Below are 17,253 nucleotides of genomic sequence, written 5' to 3' on the forward strand. Positions count from 1 at the left end.
GTAAATTCCTAGCAGTGCTATTGCTGGGTCATAGGGTAGGTCTGTTTTTAATTTTTTGAGGAAACTCCACATAGTTTTCCAGAGTGGCTGCACCAGTTTGCATTCCCACCAACAGTGCAAGAGGGTTCCTGTTTCTCCACATCTTCTCCAGCATCTATAGTCTCCTGATTTGTTCATTTTAGCCACTCTGACTGGCATGAGGTGATATTTGAGTGTGGTTTTGATTTGTATTTCCCTGATGAGGAGTGACGTTGAGTATCTTTTCATGTGCCTGTTGACCACCTAGATGTCTTCTTTAGAGAAGTGTCTATTCATGTTTTCTGCCCATTTCTTCACTGGATTATTTGTTTTTCGGGTGTAGAGTTTGGTGAGCTCTTTATCGATTTTGGATACTAGCCCTTTGTCTGATATATCATTTGCAAATATCTTTTCCCATTCCATCGGTTGCCTTTTAGTTTTGTTGATTATTTCCTTTGCTGTGCAGAATCTTTTTATCTTCATGAGGTCCCAATAGTTCATTTTTGCTTTTAATTCCCTTGCCCTTGGGGATGTGTCAAGTAAAAAATTGCTGCGGCTGAGGTCAGAGAGGTTTTTTCCTGCTTTCTCCTCTAGGGTTTTGATGGTTTCCTGTCTCACACTCAGGTCCTTTATCCATTTTCAGTTTATTTTTGTGAATGGTGTGAGAAAGTGGTCTAGTTTCAACCCTCTGCATGTTGCTGTCCAGTTCTCCCGGCACCATTTGTTAAAGAGACTGTCTTTTTTCCATTGGATGTTCTTTCCTGCTTTGTCAAAGATGAGTTGCCTATATGTTTGTGGGTCTAGTTCTGGGGTTTCTATTCTATTCCATTGGTCTATGTGTCTGTTTTTGTGCCGATACCATGCTGTCTTGATGATTACAGCTTTGTAGTAGAGGCTAAAGTCTGGGATTGTGATGCCTCCCGCTTTGGTCTTCTTCAAAATTACTTTGACTATTTGGGGTCTTTTGTGGTTCCATACAAATTTTAGGATTCCTTGTTCTAGCTTCAAGAAGAATGCTGGTATAATTTTGATTGGGATTGCATTGAATGTGTAGATAGCTTTGGGTAGTATTGACATTTTATAAATATTTATTCTTCCAATCCGTGAGCACAGAATGTTTTTCCATTTCTTTATATCTTCTTCAATTTCCTTCATAAGCTTTCTATAGTTTTCAGCATACAGATCTTTTACATCTTTGGTTAGGTTTATTCCTAGGTATTTTATGCTTCTTGGTGCAATTGTGAATGGGATCAGTTTCTTTCTTTGTCTTTCTGTTGCTTCATTGTTAGTGTATAAGAAGGCAACTGATTTCTGTACATTAATTTTGTATCCTACAACCTTGCTGAATTCATGTATCAGTTCTAGCAGACTTTTGGTGGAGTCTATCGAGTTTTCCATGTACAGTATCATGTCATCTGCAAAAAGTGAAAACTTGACTTCATCCTTGCCAATTTTGATGCCTTTGATTTCCTTTTGTTGTCTGATTGCTGATGCTAGAACTTCCAACACTGTGCTAAACAACAGTGGTGAGAGTGGACATCCCTATCGTGTTCCTGATCTCAGGGGGAAAGCTCTCAGTTTTTCCCCATTGAAGATGATATTAGCTGCAGGCTTTTCATAAATGGCTTTTATGATGTTTAAGTATGTTCCTTCTATCCCAACTTTCTCGAGGGTTTTTATTAAGAAAAGATGCTGAATTTTGTCAAATGCTTTTTCTGCATTGATTGACAGGATCATATAGTTCTTATCTTGTCTTTTATCAATGTGATATATCACATTGATTGTTTTGTGAATGTTAAACCAGCCTGCAGCCCAGGAATGAACCCCACTTGATCTTGGTGAAGAATTCTTCTTATATGCTGTTGAATTCAATTTGCTAGTATCTTGTTGAGAATTTTTGCATCCATATTCATCAGGGATATTGGCCTGTAGTTCTCTTTTTTTCTGGGTCTCTGTCTGGTTTGGGAATCAAAGTAATGCTGGCTTCATAGAATGAGTCTGGAAGTTTTCCTTCCCTTTCTATATTTTGGAACAGCTTGAGAAGGATAGGTATTATCTCTGCTTTAAATGTCTGGTAGAATTCCCCAGGGAAGCCATCTGGTCCTGGACTCTTATTTGTTGGGAGATTTTTCATAACTGATTCAATTTCTTCACTGGTTATGGGTCTGTTAAAATTTTCTATTTCTTCCCGTTTGAGTTTTGGAATTGTGTGGGTGTTTCGGAATTTGTCCATTTCTTCCAGGTTGTCCAGTTTGTTGGCAGATAATTTTTCATAGTATTCCATGACAATTGCTTGTATTTCTGAGGGATTGGTTGTAATAATTCCATTTTAATTCGTGATTTTATCTATTTGAGTCCTCTCCCTTTTCTTTTTGAGAAGCCTGGCTAGAGGTTTATCAATTTTGTTTATTTTGTCAAAAAACCAACTCTTGGTTTCATTGATCTGTTCTACTGTTTTTTTTTTTTTTTTGATTTTTGTTTTTTTTTAGATTCTATATTGTTTATTTTTGCTCTGATCTTTATTATTTCTCTTCTTCTGCTGAGTTTGGGGTGTCTTTGCTGTTCTGCTTCTAGTTCCTTTAGGTGTGCTGTTAGATTTTGTATTGGGGATTATTCTTGTTTCTTGAGATAGGCCTGTATTGCGATGTATTTTCCTCTCTGGACTGCCTTTGTTGCATCCCAAAGGGTTTGGATTGTTGTATTTTCATATTCATTTGTTTCCATATATCTTTTAATTTCTTCTCTAATTGCCTGGTTGACCCATTCATTCTTTAGTAGGGTGTTCTTTAACCTCCATGCTTTTGGAGGTTTTCCAGACTTTTTCCTGTGGTTGATTTCAAGTTTCATAGCATTGTGATCTGAAAGTGTGCATGGTATGATTTCAATTCTTTTATACTTATGAAGGGATGTTTTGTGACCCAGTATGTGATCTATCTTGAAGAATGTTCCATGTGCACTCAAGAAGAAAGTATATTCTGTTGCTTTGGAATGCAGAGTTCTAAATTTATCTGTTAAGTCCATCTGATCCAATGTATCATTCAGGGCCCTTGTTTCTTTATTTATTCCCTGTCTAGATGATCTATCCATTGTTGTAAGTGGAGCATTAAAGTCTCCTGCAATTACCACATTCTTATCAATAAGGTTACTTACGTTTGTGATTGTTTTATGTATTTGGGGGCTTCCAAATTCAGTGCATAGATATTTATAATTGTTAGCTCTTCCTGATGGATAGACCCTGTAATTATTATATAATGCCCTTCTTCCCATCTCTTGTTACAGCCTTTAATTTAAAGTCTAGTTTGTCTGATATCAAAGTATGGCTCCTCCAGCTTTCTTTTGACTTCCAGTAGCGTGATAGATAGTTCTCCATCCCCTCACTTTCAATCTGAAGGAGTCCTCAGGTCTAAAATGAGTCTCTTGGGGCTACTGGGTGGCTCAGTCGGTTGAGCGTCTGACTTCGGCTCAGGTCATGATCTCACAGTTCGTGGGTTCGAGCCCCACATCAGGCTCTGTGCGGACCTCTCAGAGCCTGTAGCCTGCTTCAGATTCTGTGTCTCCTTTTCTCTTTGCCCCTCCCCTGCTCACACTTTGTCTCACTCTGTTTCTCAAAAATAAATAAATGTAAAAAAATTTTTTTTAAATGAGTATCTTGTAGACAGCCAATAGATGGGTCTTGTTTTTTTATCCATTCTGATACCCTGTGTCTTTTGGTTGGAGCATTTAGTCCATTTACATTCAGCGTTATTATTGAAAGATACGGGTTTAGAGTCATTGTGATATCTGTAGTTTTCATGTTTATAGTGGTGTCTCTGATACTTTGTGGTCCTTGCAACATTTCACTCACAGAGTCCCCCTTAGGGTCTCTTGTAGGGCTGGTTTAGTGGTGGTGAATTCCTTCAGTTTTTGTTTGGGAAAACCTTTATCTCTCCTTCTATTCTGAATGACAGACTTGCTGGATAAAGGATTCTCGGCTGCATATTTTTTCCGTTCATCACATTGAAGATTTTCTGCCATTCCTTTCTGGTCTGCCAAGTTTTAGTAGATAGGTCTGCTACTACTCTTATGTGTCTACCTTTGTATGTTAAGGCCCGTTTATTCCTAGCTGCTTTCAGAATTCTCTCTTTATCCTTGTGTTTTTGCCAGTTTCACTATGATATGTCCTGCAGAAGATTGATTCAAGTTATGCCTGAAGGGAGTTCTCTGTGCCTCTTGGATTTCAATGCCTGTTTCCTTCCCCAGATTGGGGAAGTTCTCAGCTATGATTTGCTCAAGTATACCTTCAGCCCCTTTTTCTCTCTCTTCTTCTTCTGGAATTCCTATGATACGGATATTGTTCCATTTGATTGCATCACTTAGTTCTCTAATTCTCCCCTCGTACTCTTTTATCTCTCTTTTTCTCAGCTGCCTCTTTTTCCATAATTGTATCTTCTAATTCACCTATTCTCCCCTCTGCCTCTTCAATCCACACTGTGGCTGCCTCCGTTTTATTTTGCACCTCATTATAGCATTGTTAATTCATCATAACTATTTTTTAGTCCCTTGATCTCTGTAGCAATAGATTCTCTGCTGTCCTCAATGCTTTTCCCAAGCCCAGCAATTAATTTTATGACAATTATTCTAAATTCTTGTTCAGTTATATTGCTTAAATCGGTTTTGATCAATTCGTTGGCTGTCCTACTTCCTGGAATTTCTTTTGAGAATTCTTCCGTTTCGTCATTTTGGCTAGTTTTCTGTCCCTTATGCGTTTTAAAAGCTTGTTGTGTGCTCTGCACCTGAGAGCACTGCTATATTAAAGGAGGGTCATACACTGTCCAGGGCCTGGCCCTTCAGGAGGGTTTTTTTCAGAGATTGTTACTTGCTCTCTGTTGTTGTGACTTTGGTTATGTATTACCTTACTCGTAGTAAGATTTTGGACCCTCCACCAGGTGTGCTTTGATTTGTTCCTTGGAGTAGCCCTGTCAAGGAAAACAGATAGACAAAATGGAGACAAATACACGCAGATACACAAACAAATAACACAAACACATAAAAATAAAAAACTAAAGACTAAAACCAAAAAACCCCAAAACACCAACTACAAGTAAAGAAGAGGGTGGAGGTGGTGCTGATGGAAGAGCACATGCAAAGAGAGAAATGACAGGGGGGTTGGTGGGGAGAAAAAATAAACATTGATTAGGCAGAGAGACTAAAAGGCTTAACCCAGAGAGAGAGAGAAAAGAAAGAAAGAGGCAGGGGAAACAAAACGAAGAGAAAGTTACCCAGACAGAGAAACTCTATGGCTTGATTATTCCAGAGAGAGAGAGAGAGAAAGGAGTGTAAAGATGGAGGTGTAGAACATGTACCAAGAGAGTGGATTAAATATGTCTGTTTAGACAGACCAATAACCAGAGTAACCAGCCTAGGGGAGGGAAGAGATAAGGAGGAGAAAAGGGGGCAGGGAGAATATATCTATATATCCAGAATCGACCTAGAGTTAACTCAGGCAATGCTGCATTGCTTGTGGGGAGGAGCTGTCCGCAGGGTCTGTGCCGCTCGCTCGGGTGGATACGCAGTTACCCAGTGCAAGGGGGCGTGGTTTGGCGTCATCTGGATCCACCTCCACTAGGAGCCCTGGGAGTGATCTCTGAGGCCCCGCCTTAGTGGTGGTGGGTGGGGAATGCGGAACCCCCTGTCTCTTCTCCACAGAGCCAGACCCAGTGGCCTCTGTTTGAGTCGTCCTCACTGTGCCGCAGGTGCAGATGGGGTGGGCCTTCTCACTCCACCAACTACCCTGACCTTACACTTGGTTAGGATTCAAAGTCCTGCTCTGTGTGCTCTGTGCTGGGGAAGTACCTCTCAGTGCAGCCCTATATGTGGTCCCGGCTGGCTTTGTCTGTGCCGTGGCACTTCAGGGAGGACCAGCTTCTCGTACTGCAGACTGAGCCACTGCCCTCACAGACACAAGCAGATACAGGCAGGCCTTATCTTTTCCCACAGCACCCCAGGGAGCGGACCACTTTCTCCTACTGTAGACTATGCCCCTGACCTCCCGGGAGACCCCAGGGATGGCAGACACAGGCAGGCTTTGTACTATCTCGCAGCCCTCCAGGCGGGGAACCACTTTTTCCAACTGCGGACTGAGCCCCTGAACTACCACCCTCAACTACCACCACACGCAGGCTTCGCTCCCCTCTTCCCCAGGTGCCGAGGGAGCCAGCCCCAGTCCGAAGAAAGCTCTGCAGTTAGAGATCGGAGCCCTCTCAGTCTCAGTCCGAGACCTTTCTCCTGTCCAGATATGGTCCTACACTTCCCTAGCTGCTCTTTCTCTCCCCTTTGTCTCTCCGCAGAAGGGGGTCCCTCCGCTCCACACCCACGTGGCCTTTGTTTTTATCTCCCCCATTTCACAGTTACCCACGTATCTTTTTTCCAGCTTTCCCATTTTATTCCTAGTAGATTCAGTCTCATTTCCTCCCAGGCTCTGGTGTTCAAAGCCCTTTGGCTCCTACACTTCTTTGAGAGACACGGGAAGTATGGATCCCCCTACTTCTCCACCATGTTGGCCCCTCCTATCTCTAAATTGCACAAATTAAATTAAAATTTAAGTAAAGATTAGATGCTACCCGTATTAATGGCATTTTCTCATTCAATTTTCTCATTCAGAGCTCGTTCAAATATCTGTCCCATGGTAGACATCAGAAACTCCATTAGGTGGCTGGCCAGGTTGGTACTGATATAGTAGGCTTCCTGTCTGATGGACTCCATGTTGAGAGTCTCAAGATGGGAGCACAAGCTCTGTTGTTCTGTGCTAGCAGGCAAATAGCAGAAGAAATGTTGAGGCTTTTAGGGAGATGAGTCTGAAATCACTGCAAATAGGACAGATATGTCTGATTTTGCCATGAAATACCTTCCAGTTTAGCAATTCTGAGACAGATCTGTTTGCAAAATGTGAGCAGGTACCTGGGTTAGGTTGATAGAATACTCAATATTCTGTTGCTAAGGTTCTAAGCCTATTCATGGTATTCTATTTTTAGAGTGGACCGGAATGAATCAGAGGCCTATGATTAATTATTAATGATTGTGAAATAACACTGTTGGATGATAAAATGTAGAAAGTTTTAATAACAGCTGCTCTGAGGATTACTTTTAACAAATGCATAAAAGAATTTTTGAAGTTATATTTTACCTCTTTGGAACACTGCTTGTTTTGAAGTAATTTTCTCTAAATGTCTATGGTTTAGTCCTATCTTGAAAAGACAAGACTGTGGTAACAAGAGGCTCCAAAAAAATTAATTATAGCTCTTTATTTATCATTAATTAGCATGCAGACTAAATTCCTAGAATTTCTGAATGTTTAACAGCCTATCAGATTAAAATAAAACTTTTTTTTTTTTCAGTTTGGTGTCTCTTTTAGTGTCTATAGTAATTAGTGATATCAATCATTTACTACACCCTGGTTCTGTTCTCAATGGATTACGTGAGAAAACTCAAGGGTAGAAAAGTTAAATACCCAGGGGCGCCTGGGTGGCTCAGTCAGTTAAGTGTCTGACTTCAGCTCAGGTCATGATGTCAGTCTGTGAGTTCAAGCCCCGTGTCGGGCTCTGTGCTGACAGCTCAGAGCCTGGAGCCTGCTTCAGATTCTGTGTCTCCCTCTCTTTCTCTGTCCCTCCCCTGCTCATGCCCTGTCCCTCTCTGTCTCAAAAATAAATAAAAAGAGGGGAGCCTGGGTGGCTCAGTCAGTTAAGCATCTGACTTCGGCTCAGGTCATGATCTCACCGTTCGTGGGTTCGAGACCTGCTTTGGGCTCTGTGCTGTCAGCTCAGAGCCTGGAGTCTGCTTCGGATTCTGTGTCTCCCTCTCTGTCTGCCCTCTTCCCCTCACGCTCTGTCTGTCTGTCTGTCTCTCTCTCTCAAAAATAAATAAATATTAAACAATTTAAAAAAATAAATAAAAAGAAAAAAAAGAAAGGTTAAATACCTGGTCAAGGTCATACAGTAAGTAAGAATGGATTTGATCCTGAGCAACCAAGAGTCTGCACTCTAGACAGTGATTTCTTTTCTAGTTTACATAAAGGACCCACCATATATCACTAAACAAGGACATGGGAAGATTTGATCTTGTATGGATTTTATTCTTCCATATCTTACTATAGCCATTAATTTGTTTAACAGACACCGAACACTCACTAAGGTAATGATGGATATGCTTTATCGAGCATTTATTGGCTAATGGTTTAAATGTATCATCTTATTTAACCCTTGTAGCTATCCATGATGTAGCTTAGTGACCTTAAATGGCAGGGTCCCCGGTGAGCATGGAGGCACGAATTGAATGCAGGGCCCCTGATTCCAGGGCTAATGCTCTTCAACACATTACAGGCAGTGGATTGTGCTCCGCGCTGTAGAGCATGGACGTTGCATGAATCACAGATCCTTCCTTCGAAGAACGTGGAATGCAGTTTTGCTGATCAGATATGCATGCAAATAACTGATACACATGGGGAGAGTGTACTGCTCTAAGGGATACAGATACTTTCCTCTGAAGCTCAGCAGAGACAGCAATCACTTTTGTCAAAAAAAGGAGAGATTTAGGAGATAAAGTTCAGATAGTGAAAGCTACCAGTAGTAATCTGTAGTGATTTTGAAAAAAGAAAAACACTACAGTTTTGTTACTAATAGGCCTGTTTTCATTTTTAAAACACAGCACAAGAATTTTCTTAATTTATTAAGGATAAGTTGAGTGCCTATTGGGTACCAGATATTGCCGATGCAGGCATTGAAGATAGGCAGTGTTCTCAGAGCCAGAATATTTCCTGCTCTCTTGGAGCTTATGGTCTAGTGGGGAGAGGCTGACAATAATGAAAAAAATATAAGCAAGTGAGGTTTGCAGTCTGTGTAAGGATGATAGTGCTGCCATCAGACTCCAAGCAGGACAGGGGGTGGTGAGTCAAAGGCAGGTGTAAGGCATCTTGCTACTTCAAATAGGGTGATAAGAGGTCTCACCAAAGAGGTGACATTTGATAAGAACCTGAAGGAGATAAAGAGCAAGTGTAAAGACCCCGTGTTAGTACATGTAGCTTTAAGAACTTCATACCTGAGGACATGTGCAGGATAGCTTGCTTTGACTCACCGTGCCTCGTTCCCCAGGATCTACTCTCTCCCCATCTCCTTCCTTCTTTTTGCTGTGCAAGGATAAGGTGTGTGAAGCATATCACCAGGTAACTTTGCACTCTGGCTTACAGTTAGGTTCAGCTGCTAAGAGGTCTGGCATGAGGTCAGAGGGAGAAAGCCTGGGTATTTATTCCCTCCATCTGTCTCCAAGTGGAGACTCGAGTAATATGGGGCATAAGAAAATCAGCATTAACTCTGTTTTAAGAAGTAAACATTTGAGGCAATAAACGATGCAATGATTTGACCAAGGTATAACTGGGATGGTGTAATTGGGGTAAGAATGGAAACTATAAGTATCTAACCTTTTGCCTACTGAAGCTTGCCTACGGAGAGATAGTATTTCTCTTTACAGACTGCTGTAAGCAATGATGACATTTATTTATGCTATATAAGAATGTAAGGACCTAAGAATATAGGTCCACCTGTGTGCATAGGGACACACACACACACACACACACACACACACACAGTTGCTTGCATTTTCAAGGGGCTAACAAATTCCTTGCAGCTCTTCTGCTACTAATTTATGGATTCCATGAGACTCTTGGCTCCATGGAAATGAGAGAGGCCTCCTATCTTTGGGTGATTTGTTACATAGACTCTCCAACAGCTAACATTTAACAATGTTTAATTTTGTGGTTTCAGTGAAAAAAATAAAATAAATAATTTCCACTGTATATTTAGAGCCTAAGTGAGGCTTTAACATCAGTTCCATATCTAGTCATGCAAGAAAGCCATGCACTGTCAGGAAGCATTTTCACAATTAATGCTCTATACAGATTACGTATCTTTATTAGGAGTTATAAGATTTTTTATTTTTTTATTAAAAAAATTTTTTTACATTTATTTATTTTTGAGAGACAGAGAGAGACAGAGCACAAGTGGGGGAGGGGCAGAGACAGAAGGAGACACAGAATCTGAAGCAGGCTCAAGGCTCTGAGCTGTCAGCACAGAGCCCCACACGGGGCTCGAACTCACAAACCGCGAGATCATGACCTGAGCCAAAGTCGGACACTTAACCGACTGAACCACCCAGGTGCCCCAGGAGTTATAATTTTTTTATTTGAAGATATAATATATTTTTGAATTATGTCTGTAAATAATATATTCCAAGTGGACATGTATTATTGAAACAATGTTACATAGAATATTTCTATTCAGAAAAAAAATTACATATTATTTATTGGTGATAAGTGGATATGAGGAGCTCATGTTTCTATATTTAACAACACTTAGAGGAGGCTTTAATTCACAATATTATAAGAACGATGAAAGAATTTGTTGAGATGGAGGGAACCCACCATTGTGAGAACTTTAGGTATTCTATACAATAAACTTAGGCGCACACACACACAATAAAAAAATACCACTTTCATGAAAATCTTTAGCAGTATTTATAATCCACTGAGTCTGTGCTCATTTGTGATACCTGCAAGAGGAAACTATGTTTACCTAAGAGTAAATCATGAAAAGACTTATCAGAGTCATTTAAAGAGTAAGACAAATATATTCACGTAATTCTACATTTGCTCTTCGACTTAAAAAAAAGCTGGGTATATAATTGATACAGGAGAAGGAGAATAAAACAGTTTGTGGTAAACAATGTACTTCTCTCATGAGCCCACATCACTCTGACCTCTGGTTCCACTGGCACATCACCTTCCCTGACTCTGACCGTCCTGCCTTGCTCTTCTAAGGGCCCTTGTGAATATACTGGAACCACCAGAATAATCTTTATTTCAAAATGTTTAATTTAATCGCATCAGCAAAGCCCCTTTTATCATATAAGGTAACACAGTCGCACATTCCAGGAATTAGGATGTGGGCATCTTTGGAAGGCCATTATTATGCCTACCACACTATAAGAATGACCTCTTCCTTCAGGTCCTATTGCCTTTTGAGCCAGGACATAGATACCTTGGTCCAGGGCCTTAATTTCTTTTATTTTTTTAATTTTATGTTTATTTTTGAGAGAGAGACAGAGCACAAGCAGGGGAGAGGCAGAAGGAGAGGGAGGCACAGAATCCAAAGCAGGCTCCAGGCTCTGAGCTGTCAGCACAGAGCCTGATGCGGGGCTCCAACTCACAGACCACAAGATCATGACCTGAGCTGAAGTCGGATGCCCAGCTGACTGAGCCACTCAGGTGTCCTGCAGGGCCTTAATTTTTAACCACATGATTACGAATCCTAGTCTGTGCTTAAATATTTATTACTGGATATATGAATAGGATTTAGCTCTTTTTATTGATTCATGATTCATTCTAATCCTTCATGTAATTAGTAAACTGAGTCTTATGTATTTATTTGAGAGTGCTGCTTTTTTCCAAGAAATTATGTTAAATGTTAGCTGATTATTTTCCACAGAAATTGCTATCAGTTGCAAGGGTGAAATAATTGTAGTTGTTACTAGAGTCATTATTTAACAATAAGGGCATTGGATTTTTTTTTTCTTTGTGGGACTAGTTTGATGCTTAGAGTCTGATCTAAAAGCAACTTTTTCATATTTGGTGGTACTATGAGACTATCTATGTAACCATTCATCATCAAACACTGCCTTACACTGCAAGCAGTTGAAGAGTATTATGGTTTAATCACTTCATATTCTAAAGGTGATAGTAGACTTTCCCCAGGAAGGACAATGCGGCTCACAGAAAATGAAAATATCACTCAGTACTTTTTTTCCTTCCCTAGTAAATGCAAAGAAAGGACTATGAATTGTAAGATCATCACTCTGTGGTCGCAATCTCTGTAATCCTAAAATGCCTCTTCACTCATAATCAGCCTCATTCTCAAAAAGAGATTTATAGAATACTATAACTAGAAGAAAAATGAGAGATTATTTGGTCTATGTACTTTTTTTGTACAAATGAAGACCCTGTGACCCAAAGGGAAAGTGACTTGCCCGAAGTCAATTAATTAGGGCACTGGACTCAATTTTTCTGACTCTCTGAAATGGCTTCTTTTGAGCATATGTCCATTGAGAATATTCTTTGAACATTCTTATGGAAATGTGACTGAGTTTTAGCATGATGATGTAGCAGAAGTGACTTCCTAAAGACCTCTTGCCTTGTTTCCTGTTTCCCTTTCTGTATGACTGTTGCAAAATATTGGGTATCTGTGTGTGTGTGTGTGTGTGTGTGTGTGTGCGCGCGCGTGTGTGTGTAATGCAAAAGGTACTCTGCTACTTTCTCTTAGATACACCTACCAATGGAAACATGGTGCCTGTGTGAGAAGGCATGCGTAAAACCATGAGAAATTCAACTGCAATATGAGTAGTACCTGTAAAGAACCAAATGAGTGTTGTAGGGCTTCTCTGTGGGAGTCATTGGTGTAAGTTGCGGAGGAAAGTAAATAAGTGAACCTTGATTATTGATGATGTGTCACGATGGAAGTGGCAACGGCTTAGGGAAGCCAGGTTGTGTAAAGAAAGGAGTTTGGAAAACAGGGACAAAGGAGTGAAGGGATTTTGATGAGCATATAGCTGAGCTAAGGCCAGGTCCTCTGTTTTGATCTGGTTCTAATTCTTAACATCCAGCACATCTTCTTCAGTATCCTTCTTTGTAGTCGCTAAAGACATTCAAGTGGAGAAATGACATTATTGATGTAGTTCTTTGTGATACATAATTTGTGTTGAATGTTGTAGAGTAGAAAGAGTCCAGTGCAGGGTGACCAGTTTGGAGGTTAACAAAAGAGTCTAAACCCAGAGTATTAAAGGCTTTGGGAACTGCCAAGCACAGAATCTGTGAGACCTCCATTATCTGCACCCCTCCTCTCCTAGGCAACACTAGAGCTCTCTCTCCTCTGATCAAAGGCAAACCTCTCTCGTGTTCTCAATGCCACTTATTCCCACTTCCTCAAGAATCTTAAATTTTCTATCTTTTCTCTATCTTCTGTCATTACTTCTTCCATCATTATTGACCCTTTTCTCTCAATAGTCTCAAATGTATCCTATCTTAAAAACAAAATTTCTTCTCACCTATAGTCTTGCCTCTTTTTTTTTCTCTGTACTACAAAACTTTTTCAAAGAAGTATCTAGGCTTACTGCTTACATCCCAACAACTATATAAAATTAAACATGTCATTTTGCATTTTAAAATTTCTCAATAAATTAGCAAATAACTCCAGTCTGGTTTTGACTCTGACTTCTTCCACACAACTCTACTTGCTAAAGTCACCCTGCTGTCCAAATCAATGGGTCAGATCATTTTCTGTTCTGTTTTGCTTGACCTCTGAACAGCTTTCAGCATGGTTTCGTGTTTATACGATTTTGAGACACTTTCTTCTAATGGCATCTAGACCGACCACCATATTCTCCCTATTTTTATCATTCTTGGATGCTATTCCTTTTGTTTTTCTTTTTTAATCTAACCTTGTTTCCCTATACAATCATATTCTTTCTAACCACTTCAATTACCATCTCCACAGCAATAGGTTCCAAATTTTTACCTCTAGTTAGAACCATTCATTTGAGCTCTAGACATGCACAGCCATTTGCTTAAGTAATAAATCTACTTCAGTGTCTCGTAGGACTTCAAACATATGTTCAAAACTGAACTCGTGATCTTTTCCTGGATTTTTCTCCTTCCAAGTATGTCAGTATTCTGAACCACCATATGCTTCTCTTTTCATGTTAGAAATCTGGGCAATCACAGGTCTTTCTTGACACTTTACCCTCTACTACCTGACATCCAGTCAATCACTGAATCAGTTGATTCTGCTTCCTCAATATCTCATATGTGCCTGCTTACCTCCATTTCTGCTGCTGCCACTTTAGTTTAAGAAAACTTCATCTCTCAGGGTGCCTAACTGGCTCAGTAAGTAGAGTGGACAATGCTTGATCTTGGGGTCATGAATTTGAGCTCCACATTGGGTAGAGAGATTACTTTAGAAAAAGGTAAAAAAAAAAAAAACAAAACTTTCATCTCTCATTTGCGCTATTGCAATTGCCTCCTACTGATCTGCTAACTAAAAAACCTTTCTACCACCTGTAATCCAATTTCCACATAACAGTTGGAGTGTTACCATAAAAGCACATGACATCCCACTAGTAATTAAGAGAAACTAAATACAATGCAGTTTGTGATTGGTTTCTATTCTCCATCCTTCCCCCATTCCCAAACAGCAGACTAACGTTTTCATGTTTGGGGGCACCTGAGTGGCTCAGTTGGTTGAGCAGCTGACTCTTGATTTCGGCTCAGGTCTTGATCTCATGGTTCATGGGATCAAGCCCTGTGTTGGGCTCTGCACTCATAGCAGGGAGTCTGCTTGGGATTCTCTCTTTGCCCTTTCCCACTTATTCTCTCTCTCTCTCTCTCTCTCTCTCTCTCTCTCTTTCTCAAAATAAATAAATAAACAAATAAACCTTAAAAAATAATAAAGTTCTCATCTTTTGGTGGAGAAGCCTAAAGAGAAGAAGGTAGTAATGCTCATCGAGGAAATATCAGGAGCTCGTATCTTGGGAAGTAGATGAGGAGCTTCTTCCATTCCCCCGGTTTTCTTTCAGTTAAGTTTCTCTAGATGGTATCAGCAAAACAAGAGATTCTTGATATTGCTGCAACTATGTTGGAAATCCAAGCTGCAGCACCAAGAATCATCCTGACCAATATTTAATAGAGACTGGACAGCTGCCACAGGTGGTTGCTGAATGAGGCTGGGAGCCAGGCCCTGGCTTGGTGGAATTTGGACAGCACTGCTGTGGCTGAACTCCTTCTACCGTCCTGGTAGGCTCATCCAGGTCACTTCATTAACCTAATCATAAAAAAGATACATTTTATGGCAGTGAAAATTTTGGACTACACTTACTGTGTTATGGAAATGTTCTAGTGTATTTTATAAGCTCAAATCAGAATGTGTCACTTCCCTGGTTAAATCTCTTCCACAGCTTTCTTTGCTCTTAGGATAAAATCTCTAATCACATGTGCTGTAAGACCCAATTTCAATCTTAAGTTTCAAATCTCAAATATGGAATAGGCAGTTGGCATGAACGTATGATTCACCTGCTAAAAAAGCTATAAATATGCCAAAGGGGGATTTAAAAAAAAAAAAACAAAAAGCCTTCAACTAACACTCCAGTCTGGCACTTCATCATCTTTCCCTCTTCTCTCCTCTCCCCATGTTGCAGTTAGCTCCTTCCTACCTCATAGGAGAACAGTCCATTCCCTCAGCCTGGAATGCTTTTCTCCTTTTTATTTGATTAACAACTTCTTATCTTATAAATATTAGCTTAAAAAAATCACATCATGAAGGCCAATCCCTGTTGTACCCCCACTTTGAATTGGATTCCATCTCCCTGTTACAGCATACCTATCCTCTTAGTTGTTTTTTTTTTTTTCAAAATTATGATTGTCTAATGTCTTTTTCTCTCAGTCCGTCTATCAAACAATCCATCCATCCATCAAAAATCCATCTGTGGATCTTTATTAAGCATCCACTTTTCACCAGAAATCTCCGGCCAATGGTACAAAAGCCCATGGCAGAATTCCTAGCATTGACAGGTTGGAAAATGAATATAGAGGAAAGGGGAAAGGGATTCAAAAAATAACTTTTGGGTGTTAAGCCTGGAAAGATGATAAGAAAACCCAAAATGTAGGAAAATCAGTATGAAAGAAGGTTTGGGAGAAGAAGGAATTATCCCTTTAATTTGAGCCAGGGGTGAAACATTCAAAGATTAATTTCTAGTATACAAGAAAAGCTGAGGAACCATTTGCAAACCATCTGCAGAGGAATGATATATGAAGGTATAGGAATACTTACAATCTCTAAGGCACAGAATAGAAATAAAGAAGAAAGGATTGGCATATTTGAAAGGCACTGTATAAAAGTTAGCTCAAAAATAGAATTTTCTTTCACATTTTGTATGTCATACAAGTTGCCAAAAACAGGTTATTTTTTAAGGAAATGCATGTATTTAGCTTTAGTAAGATAAGAAAGCTAAATGAAATCCTCGATGTATACCATTCCACTAGCAAGGAACAGAATAGCACTTCTAAGGTGGAAAGAAAAACCAGTAAGATTTGGTTCTTGGCTGGGCAATAATTGTTCTGTAATTGTACAAACTGGAACCTTAATTAGCTGATTACATCTTGCTCTCTTATTCTTCATATTGTTTGAATATACGTTTTGAGCTGTCTTTGGATATTGGAAAAACTCTCCTCTCTTTGCAACAAATCCTTAAAATATTAGTCAATAGAAACCCATCTGCGCAGCGATTGAGTCACAACCAATCCAGATTCCTGGAATCTGTGAGAAAGGCTTGTGCTTGTCACGTTGTCCCTCCTTTGCTGAAGTTCTGTGGCTTGGCAGGTTTGTTCTCAGGCAAGGTTTACTGTGCTGCTATGTTCTGTCAATGCACATGGGGGCAGCAGAGAGGCAGAGTAGCCGCCCAGCTCTGAAGAGCAAATCAGAGAAGCCTGGAGCTCTAATTTTGGGCATAGTGTTTCCAGAACAGCCCTTCAAAAATTAAACGTTTTATCTATTGAAACAATCATAAGCAAATGGCATGCCTATTTTTCTCCTTTGAAAGAAAATTAAGACCAGCATGTAGGAATAGTAAGTCCATGTGAATACAGACATTTGCAAGGGTAGTATCTGGATTGCTCTGAAAACATTTCCTATTTTTTTTTCTTGGGTATTTGAAATTTGACAAAAGATTTACTAGTAAGTACTCTATTCCACTGTCCTATACCCTTAAGAATAATTATTTTGAGTGTATTCCAAGCCCTGTCTCCTGTTTGGAAACCTATGGAAACACATTTTGAATAAACGTAATTGGAGTAAGAGACTGGTGAAATACAGCAGCTTTTGTAATAGATTTGTGAATGGTTTTGGTTGTATGCTAGGTTGCAATAAAAAGTTACTGAGTCAGTTTGACTCGTAGCTAAAAACTTACAAATACTGAACTGTAAGGATCTGACGGTAGGGTAACATACTCCCCTGGCTTCAGGATCCCACTCTCTTGTTGCCTTTGTTCTCTCTGCGAGATGTCTTCTTCCCCACCTCTAGTCCACCACACTTTCTAGCTACTCCCACCTTTTTGCCCCGCTAACTTCTGCAGGCTCTTTAGGCCTCATAGGAGAGTCATTCTCTCCAG

This window comes from Leopardus geoffroyi, chromosome C1, assembly GCF_018350155.1.
Source record: "Leopardus geoffroyi isolate Oge1 chromosome C1, O.geoffroyi_Oge1_pat1.0, whole genome shotgun sequence".
NCBI lineage: Eukaryota > Metazoa > Chordata > Mammalia > Carnivora > Felidae > Leopardus > Leopardus geoffroyi.